The sequence below is a fragment of the Desmodus rotundus genome, chromosome 5 (assembly GCF_022682495.2).
Source record: "Desmodus rotundus isolate HL8 chromosome 5, HLdesRot8A.1, whole genome shotgun sequence".
Lineage (NCBI taxonomy): Eukaryota > Metazoa > Chordata > Mammalia > Chiroptera > Phyllostomidae > Desmodus > Desmodus rotundus.
In genome coordinates this window covers 65,146,661-65,164,621 of record NC_071391.1, presented here as the reverse complement: position 1 = coordinate 65,164,621, position 17,961 = coordinate 65,146,661, and the positions used below count along the sequence as shown (strand labels likewise).

Sequence of the window (17,961 nt, the reverse complement as noted above, 5' to 3'; positions counted from 1 at the left end):
GAGTGTAAGGACGACAAATTCCCAGCCTTTGCTCTCAGGAAGCTCACCCCAGGCAGAAACAGAAGTCGATAGTTACAATACATTCACCTTATATCAATGTGTTTAGAGCGCTGTAGATTCAAGGACAAAAAGTAACTAACTTTTACTTAACAGGATATTTGGAGGAAATTAAAGAAGAGGTGATATTTCAGTTGAAACTTGAAGGATTTCTAAAACTTCATGAAGTATTCCAAGAGGGAAAAGGTGTTACAAATAGACTAGTGTTTGTAAAGCCATAAAAGCATAAGAAAGTTTAGAATGTTTGAATAATTGCAAATAGTTTCATATGATTCCAGGGCAAGGTATATGTGGGAGCTCAAAAAAATTAATACTTTTCTCCCACCTTCTAAGTTCTTCTAGTTGGGTCAATAACCAAATTAACAGCAATATTAACAGGAGAAAAGAAATGTTTAATACATGCACATGGGGGATTCACACAAGCATGAAAATTCCAAGGGCAGTGAGGCAATGTTGGGTACATATGAGATTTTCAAACAAAGAAGAAGGGCGGGGAAAGAGGTATTAGATTTTAGAAGTGAGAACGGGCAATTTACAGGTAGCTGGGAAGAGCGCAGCACGCTGGCCCGGAAACCCTTGCTGGGCAACTGAGAAGCAGTGGGGCGCAGCGGGGATCTGGCCAACATGCCCTTATTTGCCACAGTTACTTCAAATTAGGCTAAGGCAGCATCCTGCAATCTCCTTTCCGAGCCAGGTTTCTCTGTCTGAATCTCTTGGGCAGAAGAGGCGGGAGGGTCGAAGAGTCCATACTGAGTCTTGTTTCTTAATAAACAGTTTAAAATCCATATCCTGAAAAGGTAGCTTCAGGGTGGCAAAACCGTGGTTCCCTTCACATGCAAGGCAGAGTGATGGAAACCAAGCAAAGTGACATCATGAAAGGTCTTAGCAGCCCAAACAGAAAGTGTCTTTTTTACTGTATACAAATGTCTATCACGGCGTTGAAGATGCTGGGTTCCTCATCTTGCATCACCTCTGGCTTATACAGAGAGCACAGAGTGGGCCTTATATTTGTATTTCTTCAATCATATTTAAAGTAGTGTTTGTTGTCTCCCAGTGATAAAGTCTGTGAAAATTTAGGCAAACTGAAAGCTAAACCTAATAAAATTTGCAAACAAACTTCTTATTTCCATAATTTACTTCCATTATTTTAATACTAAAGCAAATCAAGATACACAAGAAAGTGGGCTATTACTTTTCCCCCTTTAATTGTATATGTTATGTTAGTTTAAACATTTAGAAAATCAGGTTCATATGCTTTTCTAATTTAAAAAAGAGTTTACATTCTGTTAATTTAAAAAAGCAAATAGAAGCCTAAATATTGAAGGTTGAAAAATGAATCCCTCATTAACTTGCACTCCCTTTGAGATTTATTGCACAGTAAATTAGTTAATTGCAAACCGTCCAGCAATGTTTTACTCCATTATAGATTACTTTGAAAAAACAAATTTGAGTTTTCCCTCTTGAACAATGAATGGTTTATTTTAAAGTAGGTGAAAGGTAATGGGAAGGGGGGGAAAAAAAAACAACCCAGCCTCACAGATGTATGGTTTAAAGTTTGCCAAGTACTTAGTGAAGGGTTACACTAACTTCAAACGGTTGGAAAGTATAATGTAATGTGAGAACACGAAGCTCTTGTTTCTTTTTCAGCTCTTACTCTCCCTCAGTTCCCTGCAAACCATCAACATAAAGAGCACGGAGTTTCAGAACCGTATCCGCAGGGGCAGCAGATGACCACAGAGGGAGAGAGAGAGAAACGCAGTGCGATGCATGTTCCCCATCATGCTTGCAAGCGGGTTACATTGTCCTTCGATAAGAATTTTACGTTGCCTTGTGGGGTCCGAGAGTTTGCGCTCTTAATAATTGTTTCTCTTTTCAAGCAATGACCCAAAGTCAGTGAGAGAGTACAGAGGTATCATTTTTTTAGTAGGTTGAACACTCATTTGTTTATTTGATAAAAGTAAGGCAGAGTAAATATCGCTTATATAAAAGTTGATATTTCATATGAATTTTCAATTGCTATCCAAGCATCTCAAGTCTTTCCCTTTATGTGATGGCCTCAGAATCTGAGCAGGGAGAGGGAGGTACCTGAGTTCCAAGTCTCCCCTGTAAGCGTTCTAGTAGGACACTTTTTTTCTAAGGTAGGTCTCAGTGTGTTGGTGTGGAAGGTAGCAGAATATGCCACCCCAAAATGTGCCTCTTTGGCATAAGGATTATTTTGAGCTGATTATTTTAAGAAACAACAGATGCAGGAGACGCTCTGAAAGCTGTAGGAGTTATCTTTTAGTGAGGGACGTTAACATTTATAAAGAAAATCTTTTGTTAGGATGTCTCCCTCTCCGCCCCGGGATAAGAGGTGATTAAATCAGAAGCGGGTCTTATCAGTGGAGAAGGTCCCAACTTAAATTTTATAACAAACTCTACCCTTTCCCTGGTAACCTCCCTATAACTGGGCTCCCTCTCCCACACTTTTTTTTTTCTTTTCTTTTCAGCCGAAGATGGTATTTAAGCCGGTAGCTTAGTCCATCTCAGGAAATTACACATTTTTCACTGGGTCTCTCCCATGTGTACGTGAAGTTTGTATCTGTATACATATATACTTCTGAGTGTTTTCCTCCTAATCTGTTTTGTTTTTGTTTTTGTTTTCCTTACAGGAAGTCTCAGCCAAGAACTCAGAAGGGTAGAGGGGAAATTACTTTCCTCCCCTCAGGTGTTTTTAAAGTGCAGTCCAAAGGGCAGTTACAGTCCTTCTTTGTGACTCTTCTTGGAGGGCACTGTTTTCCTGATCTGCGCCACATCCTGGTAGAGACTAGCCTTGCCTGGCACTTCTGGGACCGAGCGTGGTTACAAGCAAGCTCTTTTCACCCAGCGGCAGGGCGTAGCCTTTCCTCATGGTGAAGGAGGTGGCCCCCTAAGGGATGTGCTTCAGGAGTGGAAGTTCACCTGAAGTTCCTGCAAGGAACGGTTTTCTCACTGCTGGCGTCCTGAGGACTGGTATGGCAGATACCAAGTTTTATCCCTTCTGTTAAAATGCAAGTACACCCAACAGAATAGTTAAAACTGTTTGCTGATATGTCATTTACATCATTATGAGAGTAAGACTCTTTTTTAACCTGAGCACTGGTGTTAATAAAAGTTGGAAGAGAAAGTAGCATGAAAAGTATTGAGGTCTTGGAGAGGAAAAGGGAAAATTTTGGTTCAAAAACAATAGTAATAGTAAACAGACATACCACATACAGAGAAAAAAGTCAGGTTGAGCGTGTTCAAGTAAGTTTTATTACGTTGGCTAAGGCTAGGCAGAATGCAAACGTTTCCCACCTTTTTAAAAAGTTAATTGAGTTCATTGGGATGACGGTGGTTCACAACCATGCCGGCTTCCAGGGGACCACGCAGCAGCACTTCGCCTGCGCGCATCGCCCCAACGAAGTCTCCTTCCGCCCCAACAAACGTGTACCTTTTATCGGAACGGATGATGCATTCATTCAGAAAGCATTTATTGGGTGCCTTCTAGAGAAGGAATGATAATTAGACTTTTAGAAATTATACAGAAGAAATAGAAACCAATACTAGAAAAATATATGTATGCTCTTTTTTTCCCCAGGGGTTTTATCAATGTAGAATTAGAATATAAGTGCAGAGTTAAACTCCATTCTTCTATCGAGAAGTAATTATTAAAGAGCTATGTCTAAAATGTGATTTTTCTCCTGAACAATCCTCACACATATTTTGGGAATGTGATTTGCAACCACCTTATTTTATTTTATTTTATTTTTTGTCAAGCACCAGCACTGTGACTTTAAGTAGTCTATCATTAGCATGTATTTTTTAAAAAGTACCAATTAAGAGGAAAATAGGATAATAATACATCTCTCTAAAGCAGGGGTTGGCAAAGTATATATTGCCTGCAGGTCAAATCCAGCCCACTTCCTGTTTTTTTCATGGCCAGTGAGTTAAGAGGGCTGTTTATATTTTTAAATGGTTAAAAAAATCAAAAGAAGAAACATTTTATGACATGTAAACATCGCATTATATTATATTTCAGCATCCATAAACACCATAAACAACGTTTTATTAGCATATCCACCCTCTTACACATTGTCTATGGTAGTTTTCAGACGGAATGGCAGAATCAGACAGTTGCAACAGACCACTGGGCCCACAGCGCCTGAAAATGTACTGTTTTGTCCTTTTCAGAGAAAGTTCGCTAGCCCCTGGTGTAGAGTGTTAGTTCCCAAAGTGTGTCCTATATGATGATCTCAGCAGGGGCTCTGCGTTAACCGAGGCTTGGCTTCCCCCATCAAGGCGAGCAGGGTGAGCTCGATGCAGCTCACTTTCAGGGAACGGGCGTCTGCACCGACGTAGGGAGGGGTCTGAGAAGTGCCACAGGCAGCAAGTCCCGTTTATCATTTTTATCATTTCAGATCAATCTCTCCCCACTCCTTTCTCTTTTACATTACCCCTATAGCATCCCTTGGATTGAGACATTCTTGCCTAGGAGTTTTGAGTTGGGGCCTCCTTACCGTGGGAGGCATTTTCCCGCGAGGCCATAGCCAGCCCTTCGCTCCGGCGGTGCTCCTTACATGTCTAGGGAATGGTCGGGACCACTTTGTCCAGTCATCTCATTTCATCTCAGATTGGAAGATGGGGTTTGCTGTTTCCTCTGGCTGGAAAGCCTTCCTCTTGTCAACCATAGGTCTTGAAGGGACCAAAATTTTGCCACCATGAAGATGCCCTTTTGGGATATTAATTTCAAACTATTAAGAAACAAGGCTCAGACACAACTTTTGACCCTGCCCCCCTTTTCCCTCAGGAGATTTAGACAGAGAAACCTGCTTATAAACAAAGCAAGGCTGTTTTTATCATTTTCATGTATAAAGATATCCAAGGTTGCTATGGCAACTCTACAGCCATCAGGGACCCAAGCTCCTTCCATCAGTTTGCTCAGCCCACCTTGGAGGCTGATTTCTATCCCCTCGCCCCCCCCCCCCCCCCGATTTCCATTGCAGGAGGAAAAATCCATTTCCTCTAAGGCACGGGTGTCAGACTCATTTCCACGCTGGGAGCCACATCAGCCTCGAGGTTGCCTTCACAGGGCCGAATGTAATTTTAGGACTGTATAAACGTAACTACTCCTTAACAGTTCAGGGAGAGCTTGGCGCTGCCAGAGGGTAGGAACAAGGCACTGGGAGGATAAAACCAGGTGGAGGCCGGATTTGGCCCTCAGGCCTTGTGTTTGCCACCCCCCTCCCCATGCTCTAAGGAGTCTTCCCAATGACACCTGCTTCTCTCTCATTAAGTGTCCCCAGGCTGGGAAATGTAGTGTTTAGGGTGGACATATTACCAACCCAAACACAACTTTCCTCTGTTGGTAAGGAGAAGGAAAGAATGGATTGGGGGTAGGTAACCAGGGGTCCGGGACATAGCAGCTGTGTACCTTTGGGCAAATGACTTAATGATATCTACCTTGCAGAGTGTACTACCTGCCCAGGGCTGAATAATGAATTACCACAAACTGGATGGCTCAAAAGAACATAAATTTATTCTCTGGCATTTCAGGAGGCCAGAAGTCTGACATCAAAGTGTCAGTAGGGTGGATTCCTTGCTGGAGGCTCTGAGGCACAGGCCGTCCCAGGCCTCTCTCCTAGTTTCTAGGGGTTGTTGGTGAGGGAAAGAAGTTTTTATTGACCTTTGTAGGGTCTGTGGCTGGGTCTGAAATTAAATTGATAAAGAAGGGTTAATTGGAGGAAAGCATACACATTTATTTAACCTAAGTTTTATGTGATACGGGAGCCTTCATAAGGAAATAAAGACCTGAGGAAATGGTTAAACTTGTGCATTTTTATGCCATTTTGAAGAGTGAAAATATACAATAGGGCGAGGAGGATGAGGTGTGTGTGGAGAACTGGGGGAAGCTTCCAAGGCCTGCTTGTTTGGATTCTTGGTGTCATCAGAGACAAGGACACTCCTTCCCTCTGAGTATAGGGGAAGGCACCTCTCACAGAAGAGTTTTATGACCTGCCTCAGGGCAGAAGGGTGGGGTGTGGAGCACATCAGAGTTACCTTCCTGTTTGTGCTGTTTTCTCAAACTCACTCAGCTTAAAACATTCACTGTGACAGGCACCAGGCGCCATATTCTGGAGAAGTGTGCCATGAACCTCGTCACAGGCAGTCCTTGGCTTTCCTGGGCTTGTAGGCCCACTGCCCGAACTCGGGCTTGTCTCCCGGGTGTCTCGTTCCCTGTCCGGGAAGGACACTGCCACCGGAGTCAGGGCCCACTCAGACCCAGCACGATTTGGTCTCCGTCCTTACCCTAATTGCCCCTGCAAGGCCCTATTTCCAAATAAGGTCACATTCTGAGGTTCCAGGTGGACTTGACTGGTTTTGGACGCGCTATTCAATGCACCACGTAGTGTTACTGTGATGATTAAAGATTACGGACATGAAGTGCTGGCACAGGCCGTCATATCAGGAAAACAGAGCTTTTCACTGAGAAGTAGCTAAGAAACGACACACATATCAAAACTCTTTGGAAGTTACAGTGTGAAAAGGGAATACATTTCTGCCTTTTTTGTGATGCTTATTTGTTTTCACTCACATATCACAGGCGTTTAGTTCTAGAACTGAGTTAATCCTCAGGATTAAACCTTGGGAAAATCAGCTGTCGGACTTGAGAGATATTCATCTGTACCCCGCGAAGGAATTTAGCAGAATTAGTGGAAGTTCACGTGTAGGCAGGTGCCTTTTTGGTTGGGTGCTCTCTGGTCAAAATCGGTCTGCCCTTTCTAGATCCTGCCCCCGGGGGCCGGAGCCCCAGGACTGCCCAGAGGCCATTGTTGATGGGTCTGAGGGGGAACCCAGACTCTGACCTCCCAGACCCTCTTTCTAAAGAATCTGGAATTTTGAACTACAGACTTAGAGAGCAGATTGCTTGTGCTGAGACTTGTTGATGCTTCTGATCCAGCTGCTTTCTTTTTCCAAGGGCAAACTCAGGCACTCAACTCATCCATGCTTAGGGGTTTATCATTTTCTTCAACCCCAAGAACCTTACTTGATAAAATACTGAAGTCTTGGGATGCTAAGCAAAGGGCTGTGTACAGATTACAGATTATGTCTAATTTCATGTTTTCTATTTAATTTTCTCATCTTGAAATCATGAATTAATAACACAAACCTGATTTTAAAGCAATCTCCCTTTTATGGATAAACATTAGCACATAAAAATGTGCCAGTAGAACCAACCCCTCTTAAGAGGATCTGTGCACCTTTAAGTATCAATGAAGCCTTTGGTTTTTCTGAACTCCGGGAAGGGGAGCTACAAAAGCCGGGCAGATGCTCGTGAAACGAGCACAGAGGCTGGGGTTTCTACTTAGATCTGCACGTTCTCTTTATTATCTCTTACTTGGCTTGAAAATCCATGGCCCAGAACATAAAAAATACAAAACAGAAAGGAAGTTGAAGTGCATGACCCACGGACATGGACAACGGTGTGGGGACTGCCTGAGGGAGTGGGGGCTGCTGAGTGGAGGGCTGTTATGGGGGTAAACTGGGCCAATTGTAATAGCATTATCAATCAAATGTAATTTAAAAAACAATTTTTGGAGGTATGATTGATATATAACATTGTATTAGCTCCCAGTGCACAACACAATAGTTGGATATTTGTATACACTGTGAAATGCTCACCACAGTAAGTCTAGTTGGCATCTGTCACCACACACAGTTACAAGTATTTTTTTCTTGTGATGAGAATTTTTAAGATCTACTCTTTTAGGAACATTCAAATATACAATACACTATTAGTAGCTATAGTCACCTTGCTGTACATTACATTCCCATAACTTATGTGTTTATAACTGGAAGTTTGTGCCTATTGACTCCCTTTACCTATTTTGCCCTCCTCCACCCTTACCTCTGGCAACCACCAATCTGTTCTTTGTAACTGTGACTTCAGTTGTTTTTTTTTTAAAGATTCCAACATAAGTGAGAACACATGATATTTGTCTTTCACTGTCTGCCTTATTTCACTTACTACAATGCCTTTTAAGGTTCATCCATGTTGTTGCAAATGGCAAGATTCCACGGCTTAGTGGCTGAGTAATATTCCGTTGGATACATACCACTCATTCTGTATCCGTTCATCTGTCCGTAGACACTTGGGTTGTTTCCATAGCATGCCTGTGGTAAATAACGCTGCAATGAACATGGGGGTGCATGTATCTTTTTCAGTTAGTGTTTTTGAAATCAGGGAGCAAGATGCCTCCAGCTTTTTTCTTTATTCTCAAGATTGCGTGGAAATGGTCGTTGAGCACAATGGATGCGGCTTTCTGGGGGAACATGGCAGCTTCCCGGCAGGTCCAAGAATGTCTTGAGAGGGCAGGGAAAGAAAGCTGACTCTGCTTTTACGGTGGCCAGGACATGGACCAGGGCTTACATGGTTCGCACTTGCCTTCTGTGCCAAAAGAGAAAGCACTTTTCCATCAGTGTGCCTGGAGGTGAGGCAGAGGGAACGGCAGAGGTGGGGCCCGAGAGCTGTCCGCTGTCAAACATCCACAATGAAGTCAGACTAGTGTAAGAATGAAATTTTTAAAGTCTCATGTTCTTTAATAATAAAATGTTTAATTTGAAGTTTATTATATTTTCCCCATGATGTTCAATAACATAGGAAAACCACTTAGGTACACTAAAGAATTAGTAGATGGTCTTAGAAATTTTAAGAATTGAGGAAAAGGAAAGTACTTGAGATAGTAAAAAGTAGTTAAAAAGTAGCATATGAAAGGAACTTTCAAGCTGGCTCGTTCAGAGTTTCCTTTACCCAACATATAATGTGTCTATGTTTTCTCTGTTAAAAGGAAACTTACCCCTAAAAAAAAAGTGAACTAGTAGCTCAGTGTGTTATCTTTGTATTTGGCTGCCAAGTTTGAGATATCTGAACTAAATCAAATGCTGAGGACTACATTACCACTGTGGGGGTCGGGGTTCGTCTGGCCCCCATTAGAATGTGTGCCTTACCAGGGCTTAGACTTGGAGTCCCTCTTGTTCACTGCTGTTGAATAGTTCTTGTCAAAGTTAACACGTTATAAATACTGAATGGATGACCGTGGACAGATGGTTAGTTCAAGTGAATTGCCACTAGGTGGCAATGTTTACCTGTATTGTGCAGCAAATCCTCACCACCTGAAAACAGTCTCCGTAGGATCCCATCAACCACAGCTGCTAGAACAACCTCCCTCATCCAGCCCCCTCAGGGCTGCCTTTTCATTCCCACAAACCCCCTAAATGCTACAGGCCAGAGAGTCACAAGATTTTTTTCTTTGTAAGTCATCATAGATATCAGCTGCTCGAACTCCAAAACTTCGCAATCCAATGCGGGCTGCCAAGCCCTAAGCACCACAGTGGTGGTGTAGCCCTCAACAATTAATTTAGTTCAGATGTTTCAAATTTGGGAGCCCAAAAGAAAGATAACACACTGAGCTACTGGTTTATTAAAAGAAAAAACCCACCAGAATTTGCTGTAGCAGAGAATTACCCCCCTCCCACCCCCACAGTTACCCCATTTCCTGTTCTGTTCTAGCTGACCCGGAAGGTCCACTCTGCAGTCATATTTACATTTTTACTCCTGGAGAAGTTTTCTGCAAATCAGCTAGCTTTGGCATTTTGGTCCTTAAGCCTGATCTGTTTTTGCATTTGTCCTCAGGCCCAGCTGACCTGGCTTTCTCCCCCAGGGCCTCCATGGAACTCAAAAGTTTTTATTTTATCTAATCCAGCATTTAACAGCACCAGACCAGCTCTGATCTATCTAGTTCTGTGTTAGTCACATCCCCATGCATTTTAACTATTATTCAAACTGTACCTTTTTACACAGAAGTGGCACAAGTCCAATCCAGCCATCGCTCCTTCATTTGTTAAACATTCACTATGTAATATTACATAGAACCGTTCTATATTTGTCTATAAAAACAAATAGGGCATTTCCACTCTCAAAAATTAGAAGTGCAACCAGACCAAGTACAATAAAAGACATGAAAAGCATTGTTATGTAGTGAAAATAAAGAGCAGGTCAAACGGAAATGAAAAATTATCCTGGAATACAGCTCACTGCAACCCTGAGCCTTTGTCTACAAAAGGGCTGCTCTGTGTGGCATCACAGAGGAAGGAGCAGTAGCTCTGAGTTTTCTCCAAAACTCTACAAAGAAGGTGACATTGGAGTTGGAACTGGAAGGACAAATGGGAATTTGGAGGCACAGGAGGAGGAGAAAGTTCCAGGCAGAGGGCAAGGCAAATAGTTCAGGAGGTGTGTCTCCCAACCTCTCCTGTCATCTGGGAAGCAGATGCTGAATCTGAGTTAGCAGTGCAAGAGGCTTATTCGAAAGCAATGTCTATGGAAAAACAAAAGGGATGGGGGAAGCACTTTTGGGTGGGAGAGCCTGAGACCACATTGTAGATCTGATGCTCTCTGGCCACCAACAGGGGGCGCTGGAACAAGATTGTTTGTTACAGGAGTTTTGCATTTGGCAGAAAAATCTAGAAATATCCACACTCTCCAAGGAAAAGCATGACCTCTGCTAACGTGTCACAGAGCCTGAAGGCAGTAACAGCTGGAGGCTGTCAGCTAACCACACACTTGGCAGCAGAGCAGCAAGATTTTTCCTGAAATGGGATCTGAGGGGCACACCTCCATGTCTGTCACAAGAGGTGTTTCATTCTGTTTCTTCCTAAGATTTACAGGGTGCCACTATGCCCGGACACTGTGCCAGACACTTGTTTCGCTATTCTCAGCAGCCCTATGAGACGGGTAATATTTCCACTTTACAGATGAGTAAAGTGTGTTTCAGTCCATGTTATTCCTGCCTGCTTAAAGCAAGGCCAGTGGTGGCAGTTGTCTGCATCAGCAGAAGTTACTCCAGGATGTGGAACTAGGGTAAGATAAGGATGCAGAGAAGCTGGAAGCTGGGGATAAACTGGAACTGGCAGATTCTAGTTAAAGTGGTAGTGACCATGGTCATCTGATAACCTTGGAAGAAGAAGTTCAAAGGTAACATAAAGTGTAATTGGAATCACGCAATTCCTCTATTTGGAACTTTCCATGGCTTCCCACTGGACTCACAATAAAGTGCAGGCACCTTACTTACCATGGCCTCCAAGGCCCTGCCTGAGGCTCTAATCCAGTCTTTCTCAACCAGGGGTTATGTTACATGGCCCTCAGGGGACATTTGGCAATTTCTGGAGTTTGTCACAAGGGTGAGAGGTGTGACTGATGTCTAGTGGGTACAGGCCAGGGATGCTGCTAAGCATCCTACAATGCACAGGCCAGCCTAACAACTAGAAATGACCCAGCCCAAAAGGTCAACAGAGCTGAGCCTGAGAAACCCTACCCAATCTCCGTTGCTGCTACTCTCCCCTCATTCACAGCACTTCAGCCACACTTCCTCAGATATGCCTGTGAACTTCCTCAGTGGATTGAGCGCGGCCTGCCTGCAGAACCAAAGGGTCGCCGCCGGTTGATTCCCAGTCAGGGCACATGACTGAGTTGTGGGCCAGGTCCCCAGTAGGGGAAGTGTGAGAGGCAACCACACATTGATGTTTCTCTCCCTCTCTTTCTCCCTCCCTTCCCCTCTGTCTAAAAATAAATAAATAAAATCTTTAAAAAATTTTTTTAAAAATCTGAGACATTGTGAAAAGTTACCATTAAAAACAACCTAAAATTTCCTGAAATATCTTGACCTTTTATAAAAACTAAACTACAATTCATGGTTTCATATTTATGATGAAATTGTGCTCTGAATTAACTTAAAAATATTTTCATTTCTTCTTTGAAGTTTCATAATCTTTGTGGCTATATTAACAAAAGTAGAAATGCCATGAAGCTATAAAGTATGTTTATGTTTTTTTACTTTAAAAATTCTCCAACAAACCTGAACCACCATGGCCAGGTTTTGCTTTGTTACCACTAGAAGGCGCTAACAACACCAGCAAACAAAAGCTCACTGGTCAAGTGTGACCAACTATGTGAAGAAGCCCAGTGAGCCTATAAAGAAATGTATTTACAAGTTTATTTTTGAAAAATCAACTAATAGTAGTTTGATTTGAAAACATAGAATGTAAAGGTCCATTTTTGCTCTAATGGGAGAACACCTAATCATAAATTTTGTTATTAATGTTTGATCTAGAAAAGTAATATAAAGAAATGCATACAAAAAATTATCTCGTAGTCTCTCAAATATATTAAAGTAATCTGAGTTGTACTCTTGAACTTAGTGACAATTCTTGAAATTTGTACCAAGGTAAAAATCAGACAACTGAATAGAAAAATGAATGAATAGGATGTATATCTCAAACATTTAAAAAATACTATATAATGGCTATATTCTGGCCTCTCCACATAGTGGAACACTGTAGAATCATAAAAATGATGGTGTGGCCTTAACTGGTGTGGCTCAGTTGGTTGGGCATCATCCCACAAAGCAAAAGATCACTGGTTCGATTCCCAGTCAGGGAGTATAGGAAAGGCAACCAGTCGATATTTCTTTCTCATATCAATGTTTCTCTCCCTCTGTTTCTCCCTCCCTTGCCATCTCTCTAAAAATAAATAAAATCTTTAAAAAAGGATTGCGTAGATCTATGTTTGTCTGGAAAGCTATCATGCAATATTTATTAAGTTAAAATGCAGGTTACAAAATAGTGACCTAATATTCATTTAAAGAATTTAATGATAGGAAAAGTGAGGACAATATTCGCTGAAATGATGATTGTCTCCAGGTGGCATAATTATTTGTTATTGTTTTCAGATTGTGTGATCTTGGGAAACAAATGTGATGCCCGGGTTCATCAGTGGCACACGGGGGCAATGATGCTCTATAGCAACGTATGTAAAACACTCAGAACTGTGCTGAGCGCATAGTAACTACTCAAAGACATTAGCTTTCATAATAACTACGCTAATTGTCCGCATCTGATTTTAGGAGTGTGGACATGTTAATGTTATAATCAGAAATTATAACAAACACCTTAAAAAAAAAAAAGGATGGTTCACATGAGGAAGAAGGGGAATTGGTTTCCCATCTGTAAGAATAGTAAGTCAATTCCTGTTTACCTAGAATGTTAAACAATCAGGTCCTTTTACTGTCTAATTTTCTAAACAAGAGTTCACTTCCCCTACATGGATGAATTCCAGCACTAGTCTCCGTGGTGTCAGTACAGGCTAAAGGGCGAAAAATAAACACCATTAAGGTCTGGCATACAGTGAGAGCTCCAAATATGTTGTAGGTAAAATAAATCATGTTGACACTTTTACCACAGCTCTTCCTAGGTAAGAGATCATTTTTGTTGGGAACAAAGATACTGCGATAGGTAAACGTTTGGGTAAATGGTGGATACCAGAGCAGAGCCTGGGTGTTGATTGCATTAGGTGGGGGGATTTTTATGGTTGTGCAAAAATATTATATTTACACAAAATGGCACGAAATTGAATTCAGCAGTCATGCATACTTCATTCATATCTTTAACAGCAAAAGGTATCATAACTATATAACCGAATGAGAACGTTAGCTTCAATGGCCGCTGTTAAGCACTAGGGTCATGTAAGTTACACCAGAATGGGCAAATATTGCCCAAGTAAATTTCTATTGTTACAGCTGAAACAGGTTTAAGGTCATTCAAGTTCAAGCACAGAAATACAAATCTTTTGGAGCCCCATCTATTGGTGTTTGAAATATGTGAACTTTCTTCCAACTTGTGGTCTTAAACTTCTGTTTTATAAAATCCAAAAGGAAGATACAGAAGAAATCCATACAGTAGAGGTTAATTAAATAAGAGTAACACACAAAGCTATAGTTAGGATGAATTAAAGAAAGCCAAAACATTACAAATGTAAACTTGCTTGGGAGTTTGTTATGACCAGTCCTACCCTAGGAGTTAGGTAATATATACAATTGTTTGCAAGTAGATTACTTCATGTTGCTCTGACCTGTTCTCTCCATCTGCACATGCATCTTCCTCACAGGAGCAGCACACACGACCACTGCCTGCAAAGCTGTCACTCTCCAATGACTTAGTGAAGGAAACGAAATGAAAAGCAGGGAAGTAACATATTAAGGAGAAACAATGGGAATTAAAAGATGCATGCGGTTCAACTCTTTTAATCAGCCAGCCAGCTTGCTAGCAACAAGGGGTGGTTTCCGTTGAGGAGGGCCCTGTGGAGTGGGAATGTGGTCACCAGTGGCCCCGTCTTATCCGGGCTGCAGTAGGAAGTTACTTGTTCTTGATTTTTGCTTTAGCCATGTGGTAATCCCCAGAATCAAAATGTTTTTGCCCTTTCTGTAATCATTTCATTAAGGAATCTAAACCTCCAGGTTTTTGTCCCAGATGAGGACACCGTGCTTTTAATTTTGCTTCTTCGGCTTTCTCTGGATTAGTCACTTTATCTTACATTTCCTTCTGTTCCTCCGTGGAGGCTGCCTTGGGGGCTTCCCCGGACACTCTGCTCCCTCTGCAGATGAGACTGGATCAGTGTTTTACAGAGAAAAGGAATTGGCGCGTTTGGTGTGAGGGGAAGGATGAGCAAAGGGGACAGTTGAGGGGAGAAGAGAGACAATGAGTGGGAGAGGAGAGTAAGAGAAGTGAAAAGAAGGGAGGGGAGAAGAAGGGAGTGGTAGGAGAAAGGACCTGGATGGAGGCCTGGAGAAGGGAGACTGCACAGGACTTGATGGAAATGTCCAGGTCACTCTGGGCGGTAGGCGATGTAATGAACCCCATCGATACTGTGAAATCTACGTTCTTTGGTCGGCGGAAAAGGCTGGGTTTCACCTGTATGTTGATACTGCTGGGACAGAGATGGCTTGTGTAGATGCAGGATTCTTGAGGCAAAGAGGACCATGAGACCAGATAAATGTCCAGAAATTCATAGAAATCTTGGACACCCCATGCCATGAAACTTGGGCTCAAGGCCATTGAGATCTCAAGGGACAAGGGAGGGTGGGCTCCAGGTAGCAGCATCCAGGTTACATAAAGGTGTGTGTGGTGTGTGCATGTGTGTGTGAAAGAGAGAGAAAGAGCGAGGGAGAGGGAGGTGGAAGAGAGAGATGAAGGCAGAAAGGAAGAAATTGAGGGAGGAAGGGGGTAGAGAGAAGTATCACACAGATGGGAAGAGAACTGAGGGCTGGAGACAGAAATCAGTTGTGCTCTTGAAAAATCCAACTACATTTCCATCTTTAATCCTGTAGTAGTCACATTTCATGCAAATGACTCTCTTCTGGTTTCCTCCTTACTTCCGATTAGTAGTTGAACACATTGGCCAATATCCCTGACAAGCAGGTATCTCCAGTCACAGGCAACTCAATGCCTTTGGGGAAGTTCTTCCCGTTTTTGAAAACTTCTGTGTTTAGGAAGTTCTTCACATTGAACTAGAAGTGTCACTCATTTCTTTACCTAACAGATCTTTACTAAGCATCTACTACGTGACAGGCACTGTGCATTGGGGATACAAAATCTTTGCTCTTGTCAGACACACTTTGTAATGGGTTCAAAGACTAAATGAATAAAACATACCTACTATGCCAGGTGGTATAAGGACATATGCTAAGTATACTATACTGGCACATACTAAGAAGGAAATAAATAAACCTCAGGGGAGAGTATGGACTGAAGATATAAACCAGTGAACTGTGAACTCATAAATGTCGTTAGATGATGAGTGTAATCAGTGATGAGAAGAGCCCCAAGGCACTCCAGTGCTAACATTTTGGGCAATGTGGAGAGACTGGCAAAGCAGATAGAAAGTTGCAGATTCCTGTCACTTCCATTTCTGTTCACTAGAGTAGAAACTTCTTCAGGAGGAAAACGGTGGTTATATTCGAAGATCATTATTCTGCATGGTACCATGGAAACGGAGTACTTGTTAATTCTGGTTGGAGCAGATTTCTTCCCATACCTGGGTGCAGTAGAGGTGGCAGACAGTGCAAGAGAGGAGCTGCTGGGACCCTGCCCAGGCAGGAGTGGCAGCAACCCGCAGGGGCAGCAACCGCAGGGGCAGAGGCCACAAAGTGGCAATGCCAGATCAAAGTCGGCTGCTGAGGAGAACTTTATTGGCCCCTGGAAGAAGGGGAGTCCACCCAGGGGAAGGGATTTGCACGGGTCCAGAGTTCTAGTAATTAGAGTAAGGAGAGGCTGCCGTCATCATGAGCCACTGTTCTGGAACTGTGTGTATGCTCCGTGAGAAGCTGGACTGGGTGGGAACCCCGCTCCTGCCCATCCCACACTGGCACGGCCAGGTTAGCATGCTCACACTGCAACACACACCTCCGCAATTCTATTCTTGAGCTATTACACGCTTTGGCGAGGCCAGTTTAAACCACAAATCTCACCCATTAAGATCTTGAATTCTAAGACTATTATCTATTTTACTGGTTATCAATCCTAGATTTCTGCCACTTGCAAAAATGATGAGCAGTATCGTCATCCATTCTTTTTATTACTATTTTTTCAATTACAGGTGACACAATCATGAAATCTATTCTTCATTAGAGTCACTAAAGTATTGCAAAGGACACACTTGAGATCGGACCCGGAGGCGTCGTGTCTTTAAACACATTATCAAAATCTGCAGGGAGAAAAGAATCTGTTCGACGACTACCAGGTTGGACTGAACACGAGATGCACATCAATGCCACCTCTGCTATCATCTGGCCGCTGTTGCCATAAAGCTGTTGTGAGAGTTGTCGTCAAGGGCTTTGATGGAATCCAAACCTCTACAGAGCTACTACCAGTCCTAAACTTATCAAAACAGGAAGTGGGTGTGTCCGATTCAGATTGTTCCTTGAGATTGCGAACGACTTCAACAGGTTCGCTTCTAAAAGCTTACAGGCTACCCTTTGACTATTCATAATCGAATCTTGCTTAAGATGGCTGTTAATTTATTTACTCTAAACTGCCTGCAGAAATTCCGTTCTTTCCTTTTTTGATAATTAGGATGTTGACTCATTTCCAGTTCTTCCACTATTTGTGCATTTTCAAAAATAATTATATCAATGGTTACATATTTTTTCAAGTTTTCTAAAAAGTCATTTGTCCAAAATGAAAAATAAGAATTATTTAGAGTTGCTACTTACTTTTTACAGCCTGCTCATTCGAATTGACCCCTTTGCAGGGGATTCAGGATGGACTGGGAGAAGCACTAAGCAACTCACTGCTGCCAAAGGATGGGACCAAAAAGCTGAAGCTAAAGAAGGACAGTCTAATTTAGTAGAGCTGTGAGGGGTAGCGAGATTCATCTAAGCTAATGTCTATCAGAAAGGATAATGAGTCTAATGCAGAGCAAACAGAAGGTCAAAGTACAGGTTCAAAAGCAAGTCAGGACCAACCAAGTGGAGTTTAAGGCTATTCTGATAAATTTGGTGGCTACCAGCCACACGGGCCCCTGGGCACTTGACACGTGGGTAGCACCACTGAGAAACTGGATTTTTATTTATTTATGTATTTTTAAAGTATGTTTTGTTGTTTACCCTATTTCAGCTGTCCCAATTATTTTTCCCCTTCTCTCCTCACTACCCAGTATCCCCCTTCCATCCAGGAATTCCCCCTTAGTTCATGTCCCTGGGTCGTACATATAAGTTCTTTGGCTTCTACATTTCCCATACTATTCTTAACGCCCCCCACCCCGTCTATTCTGTACCTACAATTATGCTTCTTATTCCCTGTACTTTTCCCCCCATTCCCTTCCTTCCACCTCCCTGCTAATAACATCCATGTGGTCTTCATTTCTTGATTCTGTTCTTATTCTAGTTGTTTGCTTAGTTTGTTTGTTTTTTTAGATTCAGTTATTGATACTTGTGTTTGTTGTCGCTTTACTGGTCATAGTTTTGATCTTCTTTTTCTTAAGTCCCTTTAACATTTCATATAATAAGGGTTTGGTGA

General features: G+C 42.3%; 1 pseudogene; it reads right to left on the bottom strand.

The window, feature by feature from the left end:
- Window positions 1-14,192: 14,192 nt before the first annotated feature.
- On the bottom strand, window positions 14,193-14,523 carry LOC112317558 (cAMP-regulated phosphoprotein 19 pseudogene; annotated as a pseudogene).
- Between the last annotated feature and the right edge of the window lie 3,438 nt (window positions 14,524-17,961).